Consider the following 21,502-nt stretch of genomic DNA (forward strand, 5'->3'; position numbering starts at 1 on the left):
GACCACTCTTACCCAGTCCAAAGATCAGGGCTTGATCCATCACCGTTATTTATCTCACTGCACCATCCCAGCTCAGAACCTGGCTATATGCAAATCAGTCTGTCCCTGGCCCAGTGCATCATGGGAACAGGGCAGACTAAACTACCAAGCCAATTCTTCACCAGAAAGGAGACAAGCTACCGGGGACCGGTTTCTGGCATTTCAGCCTTCTTCGGCCCGGCTTGCTTGAATCCTGATGGTGCAGTGAGAAAGGGACTCATGTCTGAGTATACCCTGCCACACCTATAGTGGCCAGAAAAAATTCAGAAAAGGGGGTGGTTTCGGTGTAGACCAGGTTCAAAGGAGGCCTCTGGTTTCTTTTGTCTGCTGGTGTGGCAACGGTGCAGGACTCCAGTACCCCAATCTTCTGGGAGTGGTGATGTTTGACGCAGGTGATGACGACTGGCGTGATGGTGGTTGCCAGCCATGTGGTGACTTGGGATAACAGGAGGTGGTGGCTGTCTGGGAGTGTTGGATGTGCGGAGGGACTTGGCAGCCATGTGCCTCCGCCTTGCTGAGCTGGAGTGTCTGTGGCGGCTCGACACGTAGAGTGTAAGGATCCTCTCTTGCCTGGCTTGGGGCCACTGCTAACTCCATCTTGAGGCGGTGTAAGGATGGACACTCTGTGCTGATATTCACCCTTGGCATCTGCGGACAGGAGCAGGGATGCGCTTGACTTAGACTGCTGGCGCTAAGGGACGGACGGTCGCCTGGGGAAGCGTTAGGATGAGATGCGGTTGGCGATTGCTGTGGCTTACGTTCGGTTCACCCATGAGGCTGTATCCAGGGACATCGGTCCACCTTGGTGGCTGTCTGGTGTGTCAGGATGTGCTTCTTGGCTGGCTGTGAGTCTTCGGTCTTCTCTCTTATTTGGCTTGTTCAGCCCACCTGTGTTCCTCTGGTCTTCGGGGTGACCGGGCAGTCACTCTTCTTCTTTTCTTCAAGAGGGTTGTGCTTGGACCTCGAGGCAGTGCTGTCAAGGCACAGGCTTCTGCCTTCGCTCTGGCATGCTTGTCTAGACTAGTCACTTGGTAACATGCTCTTTGCCTGCTGGGCGATGTGACGTCCGGCCGTGTGTCGCTGTTTGATTGGAGTGCATGGTGCTGTGGCGGCCTGCCACGTGGAGTGTGCGACTCTTCTCTTGCCTGTTGTGGGTAACTGCCGACTCCATCTGGAGGCAGCGCGAGGGAGGACACTGTTGTGTGGGCTTTGACCTACTGCAGGGCTTCGCTGGGGTGGTGGAGACGTGGGTGCTCTCCTATCTGCATTCGGCAGTGCTTCTTTGTGGAGAGGTCTCCTGGGTGCTGTCTGTGCGATCAGGTGCACTGGCGCTGCTTTCTGTGTGCTTCTGGCTTGGTGTGCTTTGTCCTCTTCTGGGGTGCTTCCCCTGGCACGTCCTGTGTCTGTGTATCCAGAGGAGCAAGTGGTATGACCTCGTCACCGGCGGTGGCGTTGGGCAGCCACGTGTTGTGCATGCTTGGCACCAGTCTTTCTTGCGCAGTTGCTGGGGGTAGTTCCCTTGAGAGATTGCTGTCAGGGCTGGTTGCCCACTCTTGCTAGTGGGGTTATCTTTGGTGTTACTGCTAGATTTTGTTCAGCGCTTGCTGAGGCTGGAGGTGCTTTGGGCTTCCTGAAGTCTGGGTATCCTATTGGGGTGGCGCGTAATGCACCTCATCTTCATGTACTTCTTTTGGGACCTTTGGGCACCTTGTGGTGGCTGGGTTTCCAGTCTTGCTGGTAGTAGCTTGTGTCACAGTGGCTCTGAGTCTCTTGTAGCTCCTTGCGGGGTTTTTCCATCTCTCCCTGGACTTTGTAGAGGTGGCAGGCAGTGCTCTTGCCTATATGAGGCTGGTGCGACTGGGGGCACCTTGTGGCTCTTGGGTGTGGTGGCTACCTGTAGACTTTGCTGTCTTCGAAGGCGTCCTGGCTGTTCTCACTTGTAGGGTGCAAAGGGCCACTCTGTGAGCATTCCTCTCTGAGGGCACATTTTGCTGTGCCTGGCGCAAGTCCGACTCAGTCACGGGGAGTTAGCAGGCGGTCCTCTTGGCGGTGGCGGTGCACACTCTTGGATTTGTTGGCTGCTGTTGCCGACTGGTGAGCTGGACGCTATGCTGTGCTATAGTACTGCTTGTCTGTAGGGTACGGTACAAAAGCGGGGGGTGGTGGACGGGGCATCTGAATCAATCAAACACTCACACCCAGTCAAATGATCTGGGTTTAATCCATCACCGTTCTTTAGTCCACTCTGCCACTCCAGTTCAGACATGGCTATATGCAAATCAGTCTGACCCTGTGCCTCAGGTGAACAGTCCAGCCCGAACGCCCAAGCCATGTCTTCCCTGGACTGGAAACAAGCTTCCGAGGACCGGTTTCTGGCATTCCAGCCGTCTTCAGCCCGGCTTGCTTGAGTCCAGTGGCAAAGTGAGCAAGGGACTCACATCTGAGCATACCCTGCCACACTTATGGCGGCCAAAAGCGGTACAAAAGGGGGTGGTGATGGATGGAGCATCTGAATCAATCAAACACTCACACCCAGTCAAAAGATCTGGGTTTAATCCATCACCGTTCTTTAGCCCACTCTGCCACCCCAGTTCAGACATGGCTATATGCAAATCAGTTTGACCCTGTGCCTCATGGGAACAGTCCAGCCCAAACTGCCAAGCCATGTCTTCCCTGGACCGGAAACAAGCTTCCGAGAACCGGTTCCTGGCATTCCAGCCGTCTTCAGCCCGGCTTGCTTGAGTCCAGTGGCAAAGTGAGCAAGGGACTCACGTCTGAGCATACCCTGCCACACTTATGGCGGCCAAAAGCGGTACAAAAGGGGGTGGTGATGGATTCCCCTGACGAAGGTATCACTATACCGAAATGCATTGGGAGTGACTGAATATGTTGCCGTGACAAACATATGTACATGATGTAATGTACACAAGAGAAAAAATCAAGAAAGAAAATTGTCATTAAAATATGACGTCTTCAAGGCTTTGAATTTTTGAATTTTCGATTTTGTGGTTACAACAGATTGTTGCATGAACATTGAGTTTGAAAGTGAATAAGTGGTTTATCTTTGTATCGATTGTGAATTTAATAAGCTGTGCTTAAACATTAGCATCCTACGGGGGCATGTGAATAGTGCGCCACTCTTAAACAGTATCTGTTTGTTAGTTTACTTTCGCCACTTTGCAACATTTACAAAGAAGACATGTGGCCGGACACCACATTACACAGGAATCAAGAACCAAGGAAGAAGAGAGCGTGGCAAGATGCCACATTTGCAAAGAAGAAAAGGGGTGGAGATATAGGAGGGTGACAATCTTGTCACAGAAAAGCAGACGACCACAGGTGCGCAGGAGAAGTCAACAAGGGGACAAGAATGAGTACTCGTACCATTACCTGAGTGCACCTAGTATTACAAGCTAGCCACTTGGGTATGGTGACGTCACAGGAAATATTTCAGTGAGAGTACCAAATGTAAGCTGCCTACATTCGCTAACTGTGTATCTGCCCCATGCATCACAGTGTGACCGTCCAGCCACCTGTCACCGGCTGCTTAAAGTAAATGGCATCCCTCTTTGCTTACACTAATGCCAAATAAGAAGTGCTGCACCAAGTGTCCGACGAACTACATGACTGCCAAGATCTTCCAGTCACCCTTAATCCATGTGTGTCAGCACCACCTGTCGTAAAGTTGTCTCCTGGCAGCCACTCCATCATTTTCCATGTGCATCAACACCATTCCTGGAGCATCAATTAACATGACTGGAGTTCTACACCATTGCCATACAGAGTGATTATCTGAAAAACCAGTGACCTTTTGTTTAACTGGCTTACATCATGATCCCAGCAGCGAGAGCATGTTCCGACCAGGACACATCCACCAATGACATTGCATGAGTGACTAGGCGGTAGCTCTGAGGTGGTCTTGGGGCTGTCGAGATGCAGACACGTGCAGACCCGGTGCAGCCCTTAGGCAATCCCATGACAACTCATCCAAGGGGCCTGTCCCATGCGTGAGAGATGGGCTTTACTTTGCCCCACCGATGGATTCCAGGAAGTAGCCAGACCAGGCAACAGACTTTAACAGGTCACAGAATGCCAAGACTGTCTTCAAGTGATCAAGGCACATCATCGTACAGTGTTCGCAATGGACACCACCTATGCTCCTGATGCACCTATGTTTGAACTATAACACCAATTTCCTCACAGCAAGAGTATGCTGGACCGACTAACATCACATAGGTGGATTGTCACTCAACTGATGCCAAGCTGAAAGATCTGAACGTCATCAGCACCCTGTTCATGTCCAGATGTACCTGGTAAAAGTATGGATACGTGCCAAGATGCCCGGGTGCTCCCAGCTACACCTGTCCACCGCTGTCCTGTGGACTACCTCTCAGAACTGTGAGACTTCAGTTACTTTTAGTTGTCTTCTCATCCTTTTCCACAAGTTGGACTCTTGTTTTTTTTTTTTTTGTTGTTCATCAAATTAGGAAGGAATGTTGTGTCCTGCTGGACACAGTCTAGTGTTTTGCCAGCCACTCCCTTGAGGCCTGGCCAAGACATTCACCCCGCACACATTCAACACCAGCGTCACCGGTCAGGTGACCCTGCTGATAAAAGAGCCTGAGTGCACGTGCTCAAGATCAGTTACACTGCACTTTAAAGCTGTGTCTGTGAGCTTCATTTGCAAGTAGGTGGGCCTAGTGCCGACTAATTTACACTATTCGTGTGTTTTCGAGAGTACACATGGACCAGTTAAGCAATTTAAAACTTCAAAAGTGCATTACTCCACCTAAGCCCTGATATCAGGCACTGAGAATAAGGCGCCACTGCATCACAAAATCACAACCTGGGAGAAAGGTCGCCAAAGGGGTACCGATTACCACATTGAATACCGTTAAATTAGATATCCTATATCCTCCTAGTTACATAATCTCATCTATATGCTAATTTAACAGTATTGAATTTGGTAAACGATAACACTTTAGGATGGAGACAATTTCTTCCAGCTTGTGATTTTGTTATGCACTGGACTGGAGTCGTCTGTGTCTATGACAGCACTGCTTATATGCATGCTATTTTGTAAGCAAGGCCGAAACACTGGGGTTTTGCTAAATTGAATACCACTGGACAGCAGATCTGGAGTGCGTGTTTGTGTTTGCTGCATATAACAGCGAATACCCTATTGGGTTATTATTAGGGGTACCTCTCACATCTGCCACGCACCAGCTATGCAATGGCTGAGAGAGGATGAACTATGTGGGATTCAACTATTTTTCTCATTTTATTTCAATTGTGTTTGGTTGATTAAAACCTTTACAAACAAAGAGGAAATCATTACAAATATATACCCTAAAAAATTAGATAAAACAAACATGCACACTTTTAAGGGCTTGGTTTAAATTAGTTAAAAAAGGGCTAAGAATTCACGGTACAACACATCTGACAGTCTAAATAGCGCGCTAAAACTGTTAACAAAATGTGTGAAGCTTGGGTGGCTCAACGTGCCTCAGAAATGTAGGGATAGAAACACACTATTGTACTTTACACTCATCATGGAGAATTGTATTAGTGCCAAAGGAGGCATTTATCACTTCGCTACCAATGACTTAAATATAACAGGTTTAATAAAATATGGCATCACATCAAAGACAATTGAAAGAGAAGCTAGCTTTTTAGACAAGTAAGGGTTGCCAAGGTCAATAAAGTTCAGACTCACGTTTGAGTCAGTGGAATAAAGTGCGAACTTTTAACTTTAAAAGAAAATTAACAGCAAGTGTAATAGACAATTCTCAACAAAGTACTTCATGAGACAGAGGCCAATCGAAAGTCATTCCCATTGATCTTCTTTCGTATGAAGAATCGTTCTTTGCTCAGATAACACAGTTTGACTCCTTTACTGTGGTTTCAAAGAATAGTCCAGGGTGCGCAAGGACCGGAGGGGCAGCTGTTTCTCGAGGGAGAGCTATATTAGGACAAACGCTGGTCAGGCATTCCTGTTCCTAATTCTTATAAAAAACAGTTTGTGCTCGGGTGACAGTATTTAACTTCTATATTCTGGATTCAAAAATGGTCAGAAAGTTCCTTACTTGTATGTTTAGGTGTGTTTGTTCTAAATTTTGCGCTGTGACGAGAGCTGAGCTTGCGGACAAGTTCTTCACGCTTGATTAAATAGATTTCGCAGCATCCTTCTAGGTTCAGCTGATGTAGCTGGTGCTATGCCACAGAGGCTGCATGCAGCGGCTCCTGTTGTATTTACACAACCCGGCATCTGATCCAGCGTTGGCTGGAAACCTAGGCAGTGATGCACATGTTTGTGTTAATGAAAACGGAGAAGCATTTATCAAAATAAGTCTGGGTTTTTAAGTCCCTGTGGTTATTCATGACTTATCAGGCATGTGTGTTTTTAGTCAAAGTCACGTGAGATATGTTCTGCCAACCTGAGTCTAATACACATCTTTAAAAACGCTTTCAGCCCAGGTTAATTTCGTTTGACTAAACTCGAGTCGCATTTGAGCCTGAAGGGTGTAGCCTGGCAGTTTGAATATGATGATTCCATGAGCCATGGCAATTAAGGTGTTCAAAAGCTTGTCGAGCATTCACCTGATATCACCGCTGTACCGTAGACGTCGATTCACCAAAATGGCAGGGGTAGTGGAAGTGACATCACATGCACTGTCACCTAAGATGATGTTACATGAAGTGTCATCACAGGACCTTTCACCTCGTGACATCACAGGGAGTGAAATCATGTGAACTTTGGACCCCTGTGACATCACAGGAAGTGAATGCATGATCTTTTACCTCAGTGCCATCACAGGAAGTGACAGATCTACCATTGGTTAATTACATCATATAAATAGATTTTGAAAATCTGAAACAGATACAAATGGAAAGGGGCGACCACTCGGTCCCCCCGAACGTATGGCGGAGTGCCTCGATCCCCCCGGGAAGCCATTTTTGGGCGGGAAGCGCGTCTCAGCTGGTATGCCCGAAGCGGCGTAGCCGGGGCGCGCTTTTTCCCGCCCTAGAGTGGGCTGGCCTAGACACCGACGGAGCCAGCCCCGCCCTAGGGGCAGGCAGGGGCGGGTTTTCGCCCGCCCTGAAGACGGATAAAAAGAGACGCAAGACCAGAAGACGTCCTCTTGTTCTTGTGCTCCGAAGCTGCACCTCCTCGCTACACGTGAGCTCGGGACGGAACGAAGAGCCAATTTTGAGCGTTTTGATCTTTTTTCTTTGTCTTCTAGATACTTCCTCGGAGAGATGCCCAAGAAAGGCGCAAAGAGAATGACGACCGACCAGATGGTGCGGGCCCTTTGCAAAGAGATGTCCGACATAAAGAAACGGTTGGCGGAGCGAGACGGGGAGGAGGGTTCGGGCCCTGCGCCGGCTGGAGGGAGACCTAAGAGGCCGAGAAGGGTTCCAGCCGGTGGAGACGTCCCGGTTCCCTCTGCCCCGCTCGAGGCGCCGACCCCAGTACCGATGGAGGGGAATCCAATCCCCGTTGTCGTCACCCCGACTTCCAAGGAAGACATGCCCCCCGAGCTGGCAGCACAGCTAGCAGCATGGTTGGGGGATAGTAGTGATGGCGCCACGGCTGCCGAGGCACAGGCGCTGATAAAAGGGCTTCGTGAGAAGAGAGATGCAGCTAGAGTGACTGCGCCGTTGGCGGGAATAGACAAGCCGCAAGCGGCAGATGCTGCGTCCAGTTCAGGTAAGCGGCCATTGCCGATTGCAAGGGACGAGTCAGCACCCTCTCGTAGAGAGAGATTGGGACAACATGTGCCTTTAGCTATAAAGGAAAAGATCTGGGCGGGGGAGTACGTGAATATTTTCTCCTTGCTTGTTGATCATTATGAGGTGGAGCATGTTAAAAGTCAGAAGGACCTAATGCATCCGAGTGTTTGGCGCGCAAAGATGGCCGCCTTTAAGGTAAATGAGAATATTGGCAACTGGGGCAATGCGTGGGGTATTTTTACATCTATTTTGGGGGAACGTAGGCCCGAGTTGCTTCCTGAGTTTCCCATTTATCAATCACGAATAATGGGTTACTCGACAGCGTATCAAGGTAACCATTGGTTTTGTTACGACAATCTGTTCAGGAAAGAAAAGGAACATAACAAGAGTTTGACTTGGGATTGTTATGATTCTGTAACATGGGATAAAATGAAAGAATCGGGAATGTTAAGAATGCCATTGGTTGGGAGCACTGTTGTTGATTACTCCCGCCAAAATGTGGGGACGCCCTTTCGACCAAGTTCGAGCACCGACGATCAGTCGAGGCCCGCAGGCAATACAGGGAGAAAGGGTTTCTGTTTTAATTTCAACAAAGGGAAATGTACCAGGCCTCCGGGATCGTGTAAATTCAAACACGAATGTAGTACGTGTGGGTCGTCCCATCCTGAGTCATCGTGCAGAGCCAGAACGGGTGAGAATGGGGGTAAGGGAGGCGCCAAACAGGTCTAAGCTAGTCCGAGGGGCGCCTTTACCAACCCCGATTGATACCTTGGCAATGATTCCCTGGCTCAGCGAATACCCGGATCGTACTTCTGCTGGGGTGCTGCGGAACGGTTTTACACATGGTTTCCGCATCCCGGTGGGGGACTTTCAGGGTGTAGGGATGTGCAAAAATCAACTTTCCGTTTTACAACATACATCTGTAGTGCAAGAGAAAATTCAGAAAGAAGTTAGCCGGGGACGGGTCGCCGGCCCGTTTAGTGTGCCCCCGGTACCGGATTTTGTTTGTTCTCCGTTAGGGGTGGTCCCCAAGAAGGACCCAGGTGAGTTTCGTTTGATCCATAATCTGTCAGCTCCACATGGTCTTTCTGTGAACGACGCAATTGATCCTGAAGTTTGTTCGGTGCGATACGCATCGTTTGATGAGGCAGTAGCCATCTTGAATCGCCTGGGGCCCGGGACGTTGATGGCGAAATCTGATATCGAGTCAGCGTTCCGGTTGCTCCCGGTACACCCAGACGATCAGCGTCTTCTGGGATTCGGGTTCCAGGGGTCATTTTACATGGATAGGTGTATGCCAATGGGATGCTCTATATCATGTGCTTATTTTGAGCAATTCAGTACTTTCCTGCAATGGGTGTTCACTAAGAAAACAGGTTTCCGAAATGTAATGCACTACCTTGACGACTTTTTGTTCCTTGGCCCCGCCGGAAATCCCGAATGTGCTCAGGCCTTAGCTGAATTCTGTGTGTTGATGGGTCATTTTGGCGTGCCATTGGCACCGGGTAAAACTATGGGTCCCACGACTTGCCTCGAGTTTTTGGGGATCGAGTTGGACTCAAGGGAGGGGTGTTTCCGTTTACCAGCTAGCAAAGTGTTGAAATTCAGGGCAGCCCTCCAAGTATGTTTAAATGTATCTAAGGTTACACTGCATCAGTTGCAACAATTAGTGGGAAAGTTGAACTTTGCCTTGAGGGTGATCCCAATGGCTCGCCCCTTTTCCCGCTCAATTGCCCAAGCGATGGTTGGCCTAAAAGAGGGTCATCATCGCACGAGGTTATCGGCCGAGGTCCGCCAGGACATGCGGATTTGGTTAGCATTTTTGGCGGACTTCAATGGCCGAGTCGTCTGGAACAAGCCAGCCGTGTCCTCCGAAGAGCTTGGGCTATGGACAGATTCAGCAGGAAGCATAGGCTTTGGTGCCATCTTCGGCACAAAATGGTCGGCACAAAGGTGGCCCCTATGGTGGCACGAGAAAGGGCTGACGAGTAATATTGCCTTCCTTGAACTATTTCCCATTCTGGTGGCCCTGAGAACCTGGCCAGAAGGGTTCAGAGATCATTCTGTCGTGTTCTGGTCCGACAATATGACCGTGGTAGAATGCATCAATAGTCAGGCAGCCCGTTGTAAATTGATTTTGAGGCTGCTCAAAGAAATTGTCTTACTGTGTATGCAACTGAACGTGATATTCAGAGCAAAACATGTCCCAGGGGTGATGAATCAGGCTGCTGATGCACTGTCTCGTTTTCACATGCAGGCTTTCTCGGGTTTCCTTCCTTCAGCGGACCCAGAGCCGGCACCCTTCCCCGAAGCTCTCTGGTCTCTCGGTGCCCCGAACTTCGTCACCTCGTGGGAGAGAGTCTAGCACCCAGGACAAGGAAGGCATATGAAGGGGCGTTTCAGGCCTATTTAGCCTTTTTGGGGGCAGAGAGAGGGGGACTTTGGGGTCAGGAAGAGTGGGTAGTATTTTTTCTGATGTCCTTACGTAGGGCTGGGAAATCGGTGGCTACGGCCCAAAGGCATCGTGCCGCCATTTCCTTTGTTGCCAGGGCCCATGGCATCCAGGACCCGACAGCGTCTTTTTCAGTACAAAAGGCGCTGCGTGGGTGGCAACGCCTAGAGGGTCGCAGAGTAGACGTAAGACGACCGATAGGTCTGGATAGGTTGTCCCAGTTACTGGCCACACTCCCTAACACATGCTCGTCTCCTTTCGAGACCTGTTTGTTCCGGACTGCATTTACGCTGGCATTTCACGGGGCTATGAGAGTTAGTGAGCTGGTTGCAAGGAACAAACAAGATGTGGCGGGGGGCTTGTGCAGGGAACATGTTCAGATCAGGGGCGATGCGATGGTTGTCTCCTTTCTCAGGTCCAAGACCGACCAAGATGGGAGGGGGGACTGTACGATCATTCGCAGGATCCCCGGGTCATCCATGTGTCCGGTACAGTGCTTAGAAGATTACCTAGCACGAAGGGTGGCATCATGGGGGGGGGCATTGTTGAGGCATGCAGACGCCACCCCGCTGACGAGGTTTCAGTTTCAGCGGGTGCTTGCAATGACCATTGCCGCAGCGGGCTTGGACCCGGGCGAATTTGGGACCCATTCCTTTCGAATAGGGGCTGCCACTGAAGCTACAGCCAGGGGTCTTAATGTAGAACAAGTGAAACGTGTGGGGCGCTGGTCCTCCAATTGTTATAAAAGGTATGTGCGATTGCACATGTTGTGAAGCTGTAATCATGTACTCACGCTTCTTGTCTTTTGTTTGTTTTCAGTTGCGCAAGCCTACGCGGCAGGGCGGACTGTGCAGTCGACCCAACACCAGGCCAGCGGTCACGCATCACCGGCTGAGAGAAAGGAGGTGTGGGTCGTAGGCCACTCATACGTGAGACGGGCCGCAGACGTATTCAAAGCAGGTGACATGATTCACGTACCTGGGGAATACGGGTACAGAGTGTCCTTCTACGGAAGAGGCGGTCTCTGTATTGACCAGTTTCAAGCATTCTTTGAGGGTTTGTTAGAGCGGATGAGGTCACCGCCGTCCATAGTCATAGTGCATTTGGGGGGCAATGATTTGGTCACCACCGGTAGACGACTTCTCCTGGAGGCTATGCTTTCCACGGTAAGTTGGTTAGCAAGGAGAGTTCCGGGGTGCATAATTGCGTGGTCTCATATGATCCCACGAAAAGTGTGGCGGGGGGCTATCTCGATCCCTGCTTTGAATCATTCCGTTAGAAAATTGAATAACAAAGTGAGTAGGTTGTTCCGTTCCAAGACATTGCATTCGATCTCGCATAGTTGTATTAATGATGACAGTATGTATTTGGGGGATGGTGTGCATTTGTCGAGGGTTGGGAATGAGTTACTCATAGGAGACTTCCTAGCTTGGTTAAAATCGTTGAAACATGACCTTTAGGTAGGAGTTTTGTGGGGGGTCCGGATAGCCGGTCAACTATCCGGACCTGTGGCGGTAAGGTCATGATCGGTGAGCACTAATTGGTAGATCCCTATGAGTGGGCGTCACCCAACACGGATGGGAGCGCTCGGGAGAGGTGGCCATTGGCCCCTCAATGGGGAGGCGGTCCCGTCTAAGGGCGGGTCGCCGGAAGTAAAGGAAAGGCGGTCAAGGCCCCTTCCTTTGTAGGAGGGGTTACAGCCCCCTCCTGGGGAATTTCCCGGGGCCAGTGTCATCTGCGACGGCAGATGCGGTAAGTTGTGTGGGGTGGGGGGAGGTCCACGATACCTTCTAGATACCACACACAAGTCTTCGAACGACCTTTAAATGGCGTCGAGTCTTAAGTGCCCCCGTCAAGTCAAGGGAAATTGTTAGTAGTTGCACTTGAGGTAAGCCTCTGTGCTGTCGCCCCTCCCAAGTGGGAGGGGTAAGTCTGGTTAGGGATCTTGACACCGGTTATGACCTTGCCGTTGGCCCTTAAACGTTAGGATGTACAATTTCAGTGTTTCTAGAGAATGTTTTTTGTAGGATGCTAGTTCGGCTAGGAGAACCTCTGTATTAGAGAATATGTTAAGGTTAGCCAAACATCGCAATGTGATAATGAAATTGTACATAACATGAAACGTTTAATGTCTTAATTTTTTGTTTTAATAAATACGGCCGGGATGGTTACTCCATCCCACATCCAAAAACTTTAAGAACTGTTTCCGGTTTTCCTCCTTTTGGGGATTGTGTTGAGAGGGGGTGGCGGGTATCTCAGCCATATGGAAAGGGGCGACCACTCGGTCCCCCCGAACGTATGGCGGAGTGCCTCGATCCCCCCGGGAAGCCATTTTTGGGCGGGAAGCGCGTCTCAGCTGGTATGCCCGAAGCGGCGTAGCCGGGGCGCGCTTTTTCCCGCCCTAGAGTGGGCTGGCCTAGACACCGACGGAGCCAGCCCCGCCCTAGGGGCAGGCAGGGGCGGGTTTTCGCCCGCCCTGAAGACGGATAAAAAGAGACGCAAGACCAGAAGACGTCCTCTTGTTCTTGTGCTCCAAAGCTGCACCTCCTCGCTACACGTGAGCTCGGGACGGAACGAAGAGCCAATTTTGACCCACCCACCAGCCCCTGAGGACAGCAAGTTGTTGTGCAATAAAGTGAATTTATAAGTTCGTTCTTTCCATTTCGTTTACAGGCTGTGAGAGTATCAGTTTGTTGTTGATCATAATAAAGTATGGTGAATATCGTGTAGGTTGTTATGATTAAAATGATTTGATGTAGTGTTGCATTTTATGCATGTTCTTTCGGTCGTAGCGACCAATGTTTTCATAGGTTTGAGTAAGAATTGTCGTATTTATTTTTTGGTAGGCGGTAAGGTCATGATCGGTGAGCACTAATTGGTAGATCCCTATGAGTGGGCGTCACCCAACACGGATGGGAGCGCTCGGGAGAGGTGGCCATTGGCCCCTCAATGGGGAGGCGGTCCCGTCTAAGGGCGGGTCGCCGGAAGTAAAGGAAAGGCGGTCAAGGCCCCTTCCTTTGTAGGAGGGGTTACAGCCCCCTCCTGGGGAATTTCCCGGGGCCAGTGTCATCTGCGACGGCAGATGCGGTAAGTTGTGTGGGGTGGGGGGAGGTCCACGATACCTTCTAGATACCACACACAAGTCTTCGAACGACCTTTAAATGGCGTCGAGTCTTAAGTGCCCCCGTCAAGTCAAGGGAAATTGTTAGTAGTTGCACTTGAGGTAAGCCTCTGTGCTGTCGCCCCTCCCAAGTGGGAGGGGTAAGTCTGGTTAGGGATCTTGACACCGGTTATGACCTTGCCGTTGGCCCTTAAACGTTAGGATGTACAATTTCAGTGTTTCTAGAGAATGTTTTTTGTAGGATGCTAGTTCGGCTAGGAGAACCTCTGTATTAGAGAATATGTTAAGGTTAGCCAAACATCGCAATGTGATAATGAAATTGTACATAACATGAAACGTTTAATGTCTTAATTTTTTGTTTTAATAAATACGGCCGGGATGGTTACTCCATCCCACATCCAAAAACTTTAAGAACTGTTTCCGGTTTTCCTCCTTTTGGGGATTGTGTTGAGAGGGGGTGGCGGGTATCTCAGCCATATGAAATACTCCATAGAGAAAAAAAGCATTATTCAAATCGTATAGAGAATGCTTCCAGATACATTGTGAGTATCAAACTGTATCTTCAGATATAGAGTTGGGATAATGTAAATACAATTTAAGAACCTTTTCAATAGTGTACAGCAACGGAATATATGCTGGCCATGTTGAAATCATGTTATATTAAATATGTGTTATGCAAAGAGTCGATAAGTATATAACGCTTAGCAAAAGTTTACTTTGGCATTTGTTTATACCATGAAATGAAAGCTCAGTCTGGGTAAGTAGGTCACAGTGCTATTTAATGCAGGTCATGTTCTCACAGCAATTGTTTTTCCACAACTTAGTATACATCCTTGCTCAGGTGAGGATCCATTGCACCTTCCCAGGCTTAGTGGACAGCAAATTTTGGATAGCTGGTAGGAAAAGTAGTGGAGTGATTTAGTCCTTGGCAGCATGGTAGATGTTATTTGCAACTAATACAACAGAAAAGTGAGCCAGTTTGTCAACTTAAAATGATTAGGATATACATTTTGGTCCACTGACAGAATATTGACACCTAAAATATCCCCTTACCGAAATATATATTCGTAAATATCGATGAAAAAATATAGACATCCTATATTTATAATGGTAAGTACAAAACTACAGACAAAAATATCTCAATGTCATTAATATAATTGTACAAAATATAGTTTTTTAGATTTATATAAAAAAAAAATATATATAAATATAATAAATAGTACAAATTTAATTAGGTTTAATATACATCTTAACAAATATAACAACAAAATTAATTTATATATATATATATATACATATATATATATATATATATATATATATATATATATATATATATATATATATATATATATATATATATATATATATATTAAACACACAAGCAGGTTCAGCCCCAACAAAGTTCCACCACAAGGAAATGCATAGTTTGCCACATTTATTTGAAGACTTGCCGGCAGGCAGCTCCACCAACAAAAGGCAACAGTTCAATTTAAAGCACCAGTTCAGTCAAAAACGCCAAACATGTTTCGGGATTCCAATCCTCCCTTCTTCGGTGGCGACCGGTGATACATGTAAGAAGTGAGCAGAGTTTCTCGAGCACTTAAATAATTATCATCACCTGCCTTCGTGGGCGTGGCCCTCTCCAGAGCCTTCTGGTAGATGTAGTGCTGCGAGGTATTTCCAAGTGGGTGCGCTGCATTTCTTCATGCCATGAAAGACACTGTGTTACCCTTGTGGGCTCGTGCCAAGTCCGTAGGTCTGCCTGCCCTGCTTTATAGAAATCAAACAGCAAACATCAGCTGGAACCCGTCCTGCACAGGCTCCAACAAAGTGTGGCAAACTACGCATTTCCTTGTGGTGGAACTTCGTCGGGGCTGAACCTGCTTGTGTGTTTAATATATATATATATATATATACCAATCTGTATTGAAGATTGAGTAGATATATAACTGTCTGGGTGGAGGATTTAGTAGCTGTCTGGCTGTCTGTTTAAGTGCGTAATTAAAAATGTCTCACTTAATACATGGATTAGTAACTAAAGTATGTGAATGTGTGCATCACTGACTCTGTTGTATATAATGCTGCATCAGTTGGTCACTAACTACATGAGTGTGTATATTAGTTATTGATTAGTTGGATGAGCATTTGTATGGGACACTGAGTTTGGGTGTGGTTGGATTGGTTGTTGTAACTCTATGCATAGATGTGTGAATAGTTGATTGACTAGGTGTATAGGTTTAAGAGTGCATGTGGAAACAGTTGTTTGGGTGACTGAGTGTATTTATTTGTGTGTTGGTGAGCGAATATATTTTTTACTTATACATCTTCAACAAATTAAAAAAATAAAAGGCATAGTATGTGAGAATTGGTGTATATAAACACGTATATGTAAGAGTCAGTGATTGTGAGAGTAACTGTATGAATGAGTGTATAATTGTAATGGTGATTTTTTAACATATTACAATGAGTTACTTTGTGTTTGATTAAATGAGGTGTTGTGTGTATAATTGTGTAAGTGAGTAAATGTAAGTGTGATTAATTTTTTTCATGAGTGGGTAGGATGACTGCATAACCGACTAAGATGATTGCTGATGTGTCAATGTCTATATATGTGTATAAGTGCATTTGATAGTGTTCAATTAATTAGTGACTGCATGTATAAGTGATTCTTTTGTTGAATGGGTAGTTGTGTGTGTAGACTTAGGATTCAGTGAGTGGGTAAGTAGTAACTGGTATTGGTGTGTCAATGGTTTCAAATATGGTACTCTGTATTTTACAGTGAGTGATGAAAGGTTATACTAGTGTATGATGAGGTATATCAGATTGTCGCATGGATGATGTCATCAGTGGTGTCATCAGTGATGTCATTTGAGATGTCATCAGTAATGTAATCAGTGATGTCACTGACCATGTCATGAATGATGTAATATGTGACATCATCAGCAGTGCATTGCCGGCGCACGAGTTATAGTTAGTACAACTAACTATAACAGGAGAATTTCAAGGGTATTATACGAGTGAAATGTCCAGCTAACTGTAACACCCCTGAAACCTATGTTTTTTTTAGTGAATTTCTAAGGTTTTGTAAATGCTAATTCCTAACTATACCATAGGAAAAACCTATGTTTTTTTAGTGAATTTCAAAGATTTTTTAAATGATATTTTTTTTAATATATTTGTTTTTTTTATATTTTCTAACTGTTGTTTTTTAAATTACATTACACATTTTTGTAATTACATTTTTTTTACATAAAAATATATATTTTTTCATTAATATATATTGTTCATAATTAACTTAAATGATTTTTATGTCTTTTTTTCTTTTTTTATGGAGTTGCACACCGTACGAACACCCTGCTCGTTTACTGCTCAAAATGTGTCCGATATTTTATGGTCGTTGTGCAGGATCCAAGTAAGGTGCGCAACGGGTACGACTTTTCCAAAGCGGTTCCTATGCCACCTGTGCGCGATGCCTGGCGCATACGCAACATGTATGTATAATATGACGTGACGGACGCACGGTATCGCGTGACGTCATATGCATGTTGGACACGATGGGTGTGCTGCTTCCGTGATTTTTTTAATTTTGGAAAACTTATTTCTATTTATTTAATATAAATATTAAGAGAAGAGATTTTCTGAGGTTATTATAAAAATATTATTCTTAATTTTTTTTTAAAAGTACATAACTTTTTAATGCAATCTCGCCAACCCACGCTGGATGCGAGCACGATGCATGCAGGGTGCGTATTGAGTGTCCACATCCTACGAGAATCCTACGCGCACCCCATGTGACTTTAAAAACAGAGATTTGATTGGTTAATTACACTTCCTATTGAAACTATTGTAGGACCCCACCCATTTCAATCACTCTTATTACAACTTTTTTGAGGGAAAGACCTCCTGTGAAGATCTGCTGCTCTTTCTTTTTTGGGGAGGAGATCCATTTAAAGATACTATGGCTGCTAATCCACCATCATCCTCTGATTCAGAGAACTCATCACAGCAAGAATTTGCTTCTGAACCTCCACTAAAGGAAAAATATACCAACATTGTCTGGAAATGTTTCACCTTTCCACCAGGCTTAAAAAAGGGGACTGCAAAAAAGTTACTTGCCCAATATGCAATGAAGTGCTTTCAAGGGGAGACCATAACAAAAAGTACTCATGCGGAACTGCAAGCATGCGGAAGCACTTGCAATCTAAGCATCCGGTCAACTTTCAAAGGAGGAGTTAAGGAGATTGAGAGAGGCTCTTCCTGCTTCATCAGAAGGCCCAAGTACGAGTGGACCAACACCATCAATCTCTACTGCACACCGTATGGTGGAGTGCCCCGATCCCCCGGGAAGCCATTTTTGGGCGGGAGGCGAGTCTCGGCTGGTATGCCCGAAGCGGCGTAGCCGGGGCGCGCCTTTTCCCGCCCAAGAGGGGGTTGTCCTAGACACCTACACCGCTGGCCACGCCCCGTAGGCGGATTGGAGGAGGGTCCACGCCCGCCCGAAGAAGGATAAAAGGAGCAACAAGCCAAGGAAGCATCCTCTTGTTCCTGTGCTCTGAAGCTGCACCTCCCCGTTGCACGTGAGCTTGAGACGGAACGAAGAGCCAATTTTGAGAATTTAATTTTGTGTTTCTTCTTTCAGCGAGTTCGGAGCTTCCCGACCTAGGACCTTGAGGATTATCCGTTGACGATGCCTGGCAAGAAGGCCGGAAAGAGGGTTGGGACTGATCAGATGCTTCGTATGCTGGTGAAGGACATGGCGGACATGAAGAAGCAGATGGCGGCAATGAATGGTGCGGGGGACCAAAAGAGAGTCGTCGGACTAGCATTGCCGGGAGTGGTCCCTAACGGGAGAGGTAGAAGGGCCAAGAGGGGGGCGTCGGGTGGGGAGGCCCCGGTTCCCGAATCACCTCCAGCGCACCCGGTCACCCCGATCGAGGCCCCAGTTCCGGTCCCGAACGTGGGGCAACCGATCCCTGTGGTGGTCACTCCTGTGAACGAGGAGGATATGCCTCCTGAGCTGGCTGCCCAGTTGGCGGCATGGTTGGGCAGAGAGAATGAGGGGGCCACGGCTGAAGAAGCCAGGTCGATAATGAAGCAGTTGCGGCAATCGAAAGATGCTGCGAAGGCACCGTGTCCTCTTGTTTCCCCGCAGGCTCCCGTGCAACTACCAGTGTCGGGGGTTGGTTCGGCAGCGACAACGGTCACAGCTACCGGTTCAGGTAAGCAGCCATTGCCGATGGCGGGGGAGGGATCGGTACCCTCAAGGAGGGAAAAAGTCGTTCAACATATCCCGTTTGATGTGAAAGAAAGGATATGGGCGGATAAATATGTGAACATGTTTTCCTTGTTGACCGATCACTATGAGATTGAGCATGTAAAAAACCAGAAAGAGTTTTTGCATCCTAGTGTATGGCGCGCAAAGATGGCGGATTTCAGAGTGGATGAATCGATAGCCAATTGGGCCAGAGCGTTTGGAATGTTCACTGCAATTATGGGGGAACGTAGGCCCGAATTATTGGTGGAATTAGCCGTTTATCAGACACGTATCATGGAATTTTATGAAACATATGGGGGTAATCAATGGTTTTATTATGATAGCATATTTCGTAAGTCCAAGGAGCACGACTCATCCCTGACGTGGGATTGTTTCGACTCCATTTCCTGGCAAAAAATTGAGAAGTCGAGCACAGCGAAGTCGCCATCTTTAGGAGGAAACGGGGTTGAGCCTTCCCGCCATTCGTTGGGGGCGCCCTTTCGGGCGGGTACAAGCAGTGATCAGAACACAAGGAATAATGGCAACTCAGGTAGGAAAGGGGTCTGCTGGAGCTTTAACAGAGGCAAGTGTTCTAGGCCACAGGGGTCTTGCAAGTTCAGGCATGAGTGTGCAGGGTGCGGACAGTCCTCGCACCCCGAGAGTACGTGCAGATCCAAGACTGGTGATACGGGAGGTAGAGGAGGCACCAAACAGGTCTGAAGTAGACCGAGGGGCGCCTTTACCTACCCCGGTTGATATCATGGCACTGATCCCTTGGCTGAACGAATACTCTGATCATGTCTCCGCCGGGGTGTTGCGAGACGGTTTTTCGTATGGTTTCCGCATCCCGGCGGGGGATTTTCAGGGGGAAGCACAATGTAAGAACCAACTATCGGTTCTACAGAATACGGCGGTTGTACAAGCAAAGATTGGGAAAGAAGTGGCCCAAGGTCGGGTTGCTGGACCATATGACATACCGCCAGTTGGCAATTTTGTTTGTTCACCTCTGGGAGTGGTCCCCAAAAAGGACCCAGGGGATTTCAGGTTAATACATAATTTGTCAGCTCCAAGGGGCCTTTCGGTAAACGATGCGATTGACCCGGGAGTTTGTCCGGTGCGGTACGCATCTTTTGATGAGGCCGTCGCCATGTTGAATCGCCTGGGGCCCGGAGCGCTGATGGCTAAATCAGATATCGAGTCGGCGTTCCGGTTGCTCCCGGTACACCCAGATGATCAGCGTCTCCTGGGTTTTATGTTTCAGGGACGCTATTACATGGATAAATGTATGCCAATGGGTTGCTCCATCTCTTGTGCGTATTTTGAGAAATTCAGTAGTTTTTTGCAATGGGCGTTCACAAGAGCCACAGGCTTTACACATGTTATGCATTATCTTGATGATTTTCTGTTTCTGGGGGCAGCCGGGGACACGGAATGTGCACAGGCTTTGAAGGAATTCTGTAATCTTATGGAGGAGTTTGGCGTGCCGCTGGCACCCGGTAAGACGGTAGGGCAATCTACTACACTCGAGTTTCTGGGAATTGAGCTTGACTCTGTAGAAGGGTGCTTCCGCTTGCCCAAAGAGAAGGTGACGAAGTTCAGGGCCTCACTAAAAACATGTCTTGACGAAAGGAAAGTAACTCTCCACCAGTTACAGCAGGCTGTGGGTCAGCTTAACTTTGCCCTGAGAGTCATGCCGATGGCTCGCCCCTTTTCCCGTTCTATCGCACAAGCCATGGTGGGCCTCAAGGAAGGGCACCACCGCACAAGACTGTCAGCAGAGGTTCGCCAGGATATGCGCATATGGCTGGCATTCCTGGCGGATTTCAACGGTCGTGTGGTCTGGAACGAGCCACCTGTTTCCTCGGAAGAACTGGGTTTGTGGACTGACTCGGCGGGGAGTGTAGGTTTTGGTGCCATATTCGGCAATCGATGGTCGGCACAGACCTGGCCTGAGTGGTGGCACAATAATGGACTCACTGGTAATATTGGGTTTCTGGAGCTGTTCCCTATTCTGGTGGCCTTGGAAACCTGGCCTGAGGGGTTCCGTGATCGCTCTGTGGTGTTCTGGTCTGATAATATGACCGTGGTTGAGTGTATCAATAGTCAGGCAGCACGCTGCAAATGGATTTTGAGATTGCTGAAGGAAATTGTCTTACTATGTATGAGACTAAACGTCCTCTTTAGGGCAAGACACGTGCCGGGGGTACTAAACCAGGCAGCTGATGCGCTTTCTCGTTCCCATGTGCAGGCCTTCTGGGGTTTTCTGCCCTCAGCGGAGCGGCACCATTTCCCGAAGCTCTCTGGTCTCTCGGTGCCCCGGATTACAAAACCTCGTGGGAGAGAGTCTAGCACCCAGGACAAGGAAAGCATATGAAGGGGCGTTCCGTTCTTATTGGTCCTTTTTGGGTTCAGCTAGGGGGGAGCATTGGGGCCAAGAGGAGTATGTCCTGAAATTTCTGTTATCTTTACGTCAGTGGCTACGGCCAATAGGCACCGGGCCGCCATTTCTTTCATGGCACGGGCTCATGGCATTCAGGACCCCACATCGTCCTTTCTAGTACAAAAGGCGCTGCGTGGGTGGCAACGCCTTGAGGGTCGCAGAGTGGATGAGAGGCACCCAATAGGTTTAGAAAGGCTGTCCTTGTTACTGTCCGTACTCCCTGCGACATGTTCATCCCAATCAGAGACAGTGCTATTCCGGGCCGCTTTTGCATTAGCATTCCATGGGGCTATGCGGGTAAGCGAACTGGTGGCAAGGAACAAGCAGGATACGGGGGGAGGTCTGTGCCGAGAGCACATTCAAATTAAGGGGGAGACAATGGTAGTCTCATTTGCCAGGTCCAAGACCGATCAGGGAGCGATCAGGGACAGTGTGGTAGTCCAGCGGATTCCGGGATCC

The sequence above is a fragment of the Lissotriton vulgaris genome, chromosome 10 (assembly GCF_964263255.1).
Source record: "Lissotriton vulgaris chromosome 10, aLisVul1.2, whole genome shotgun sequence".
Lineage (NCBI taxonomy): Eukaryota > Metazoa > Chordata > Amphibia > Caudata > Salamandridae > Lissotriton > Lissotriton vulgaris.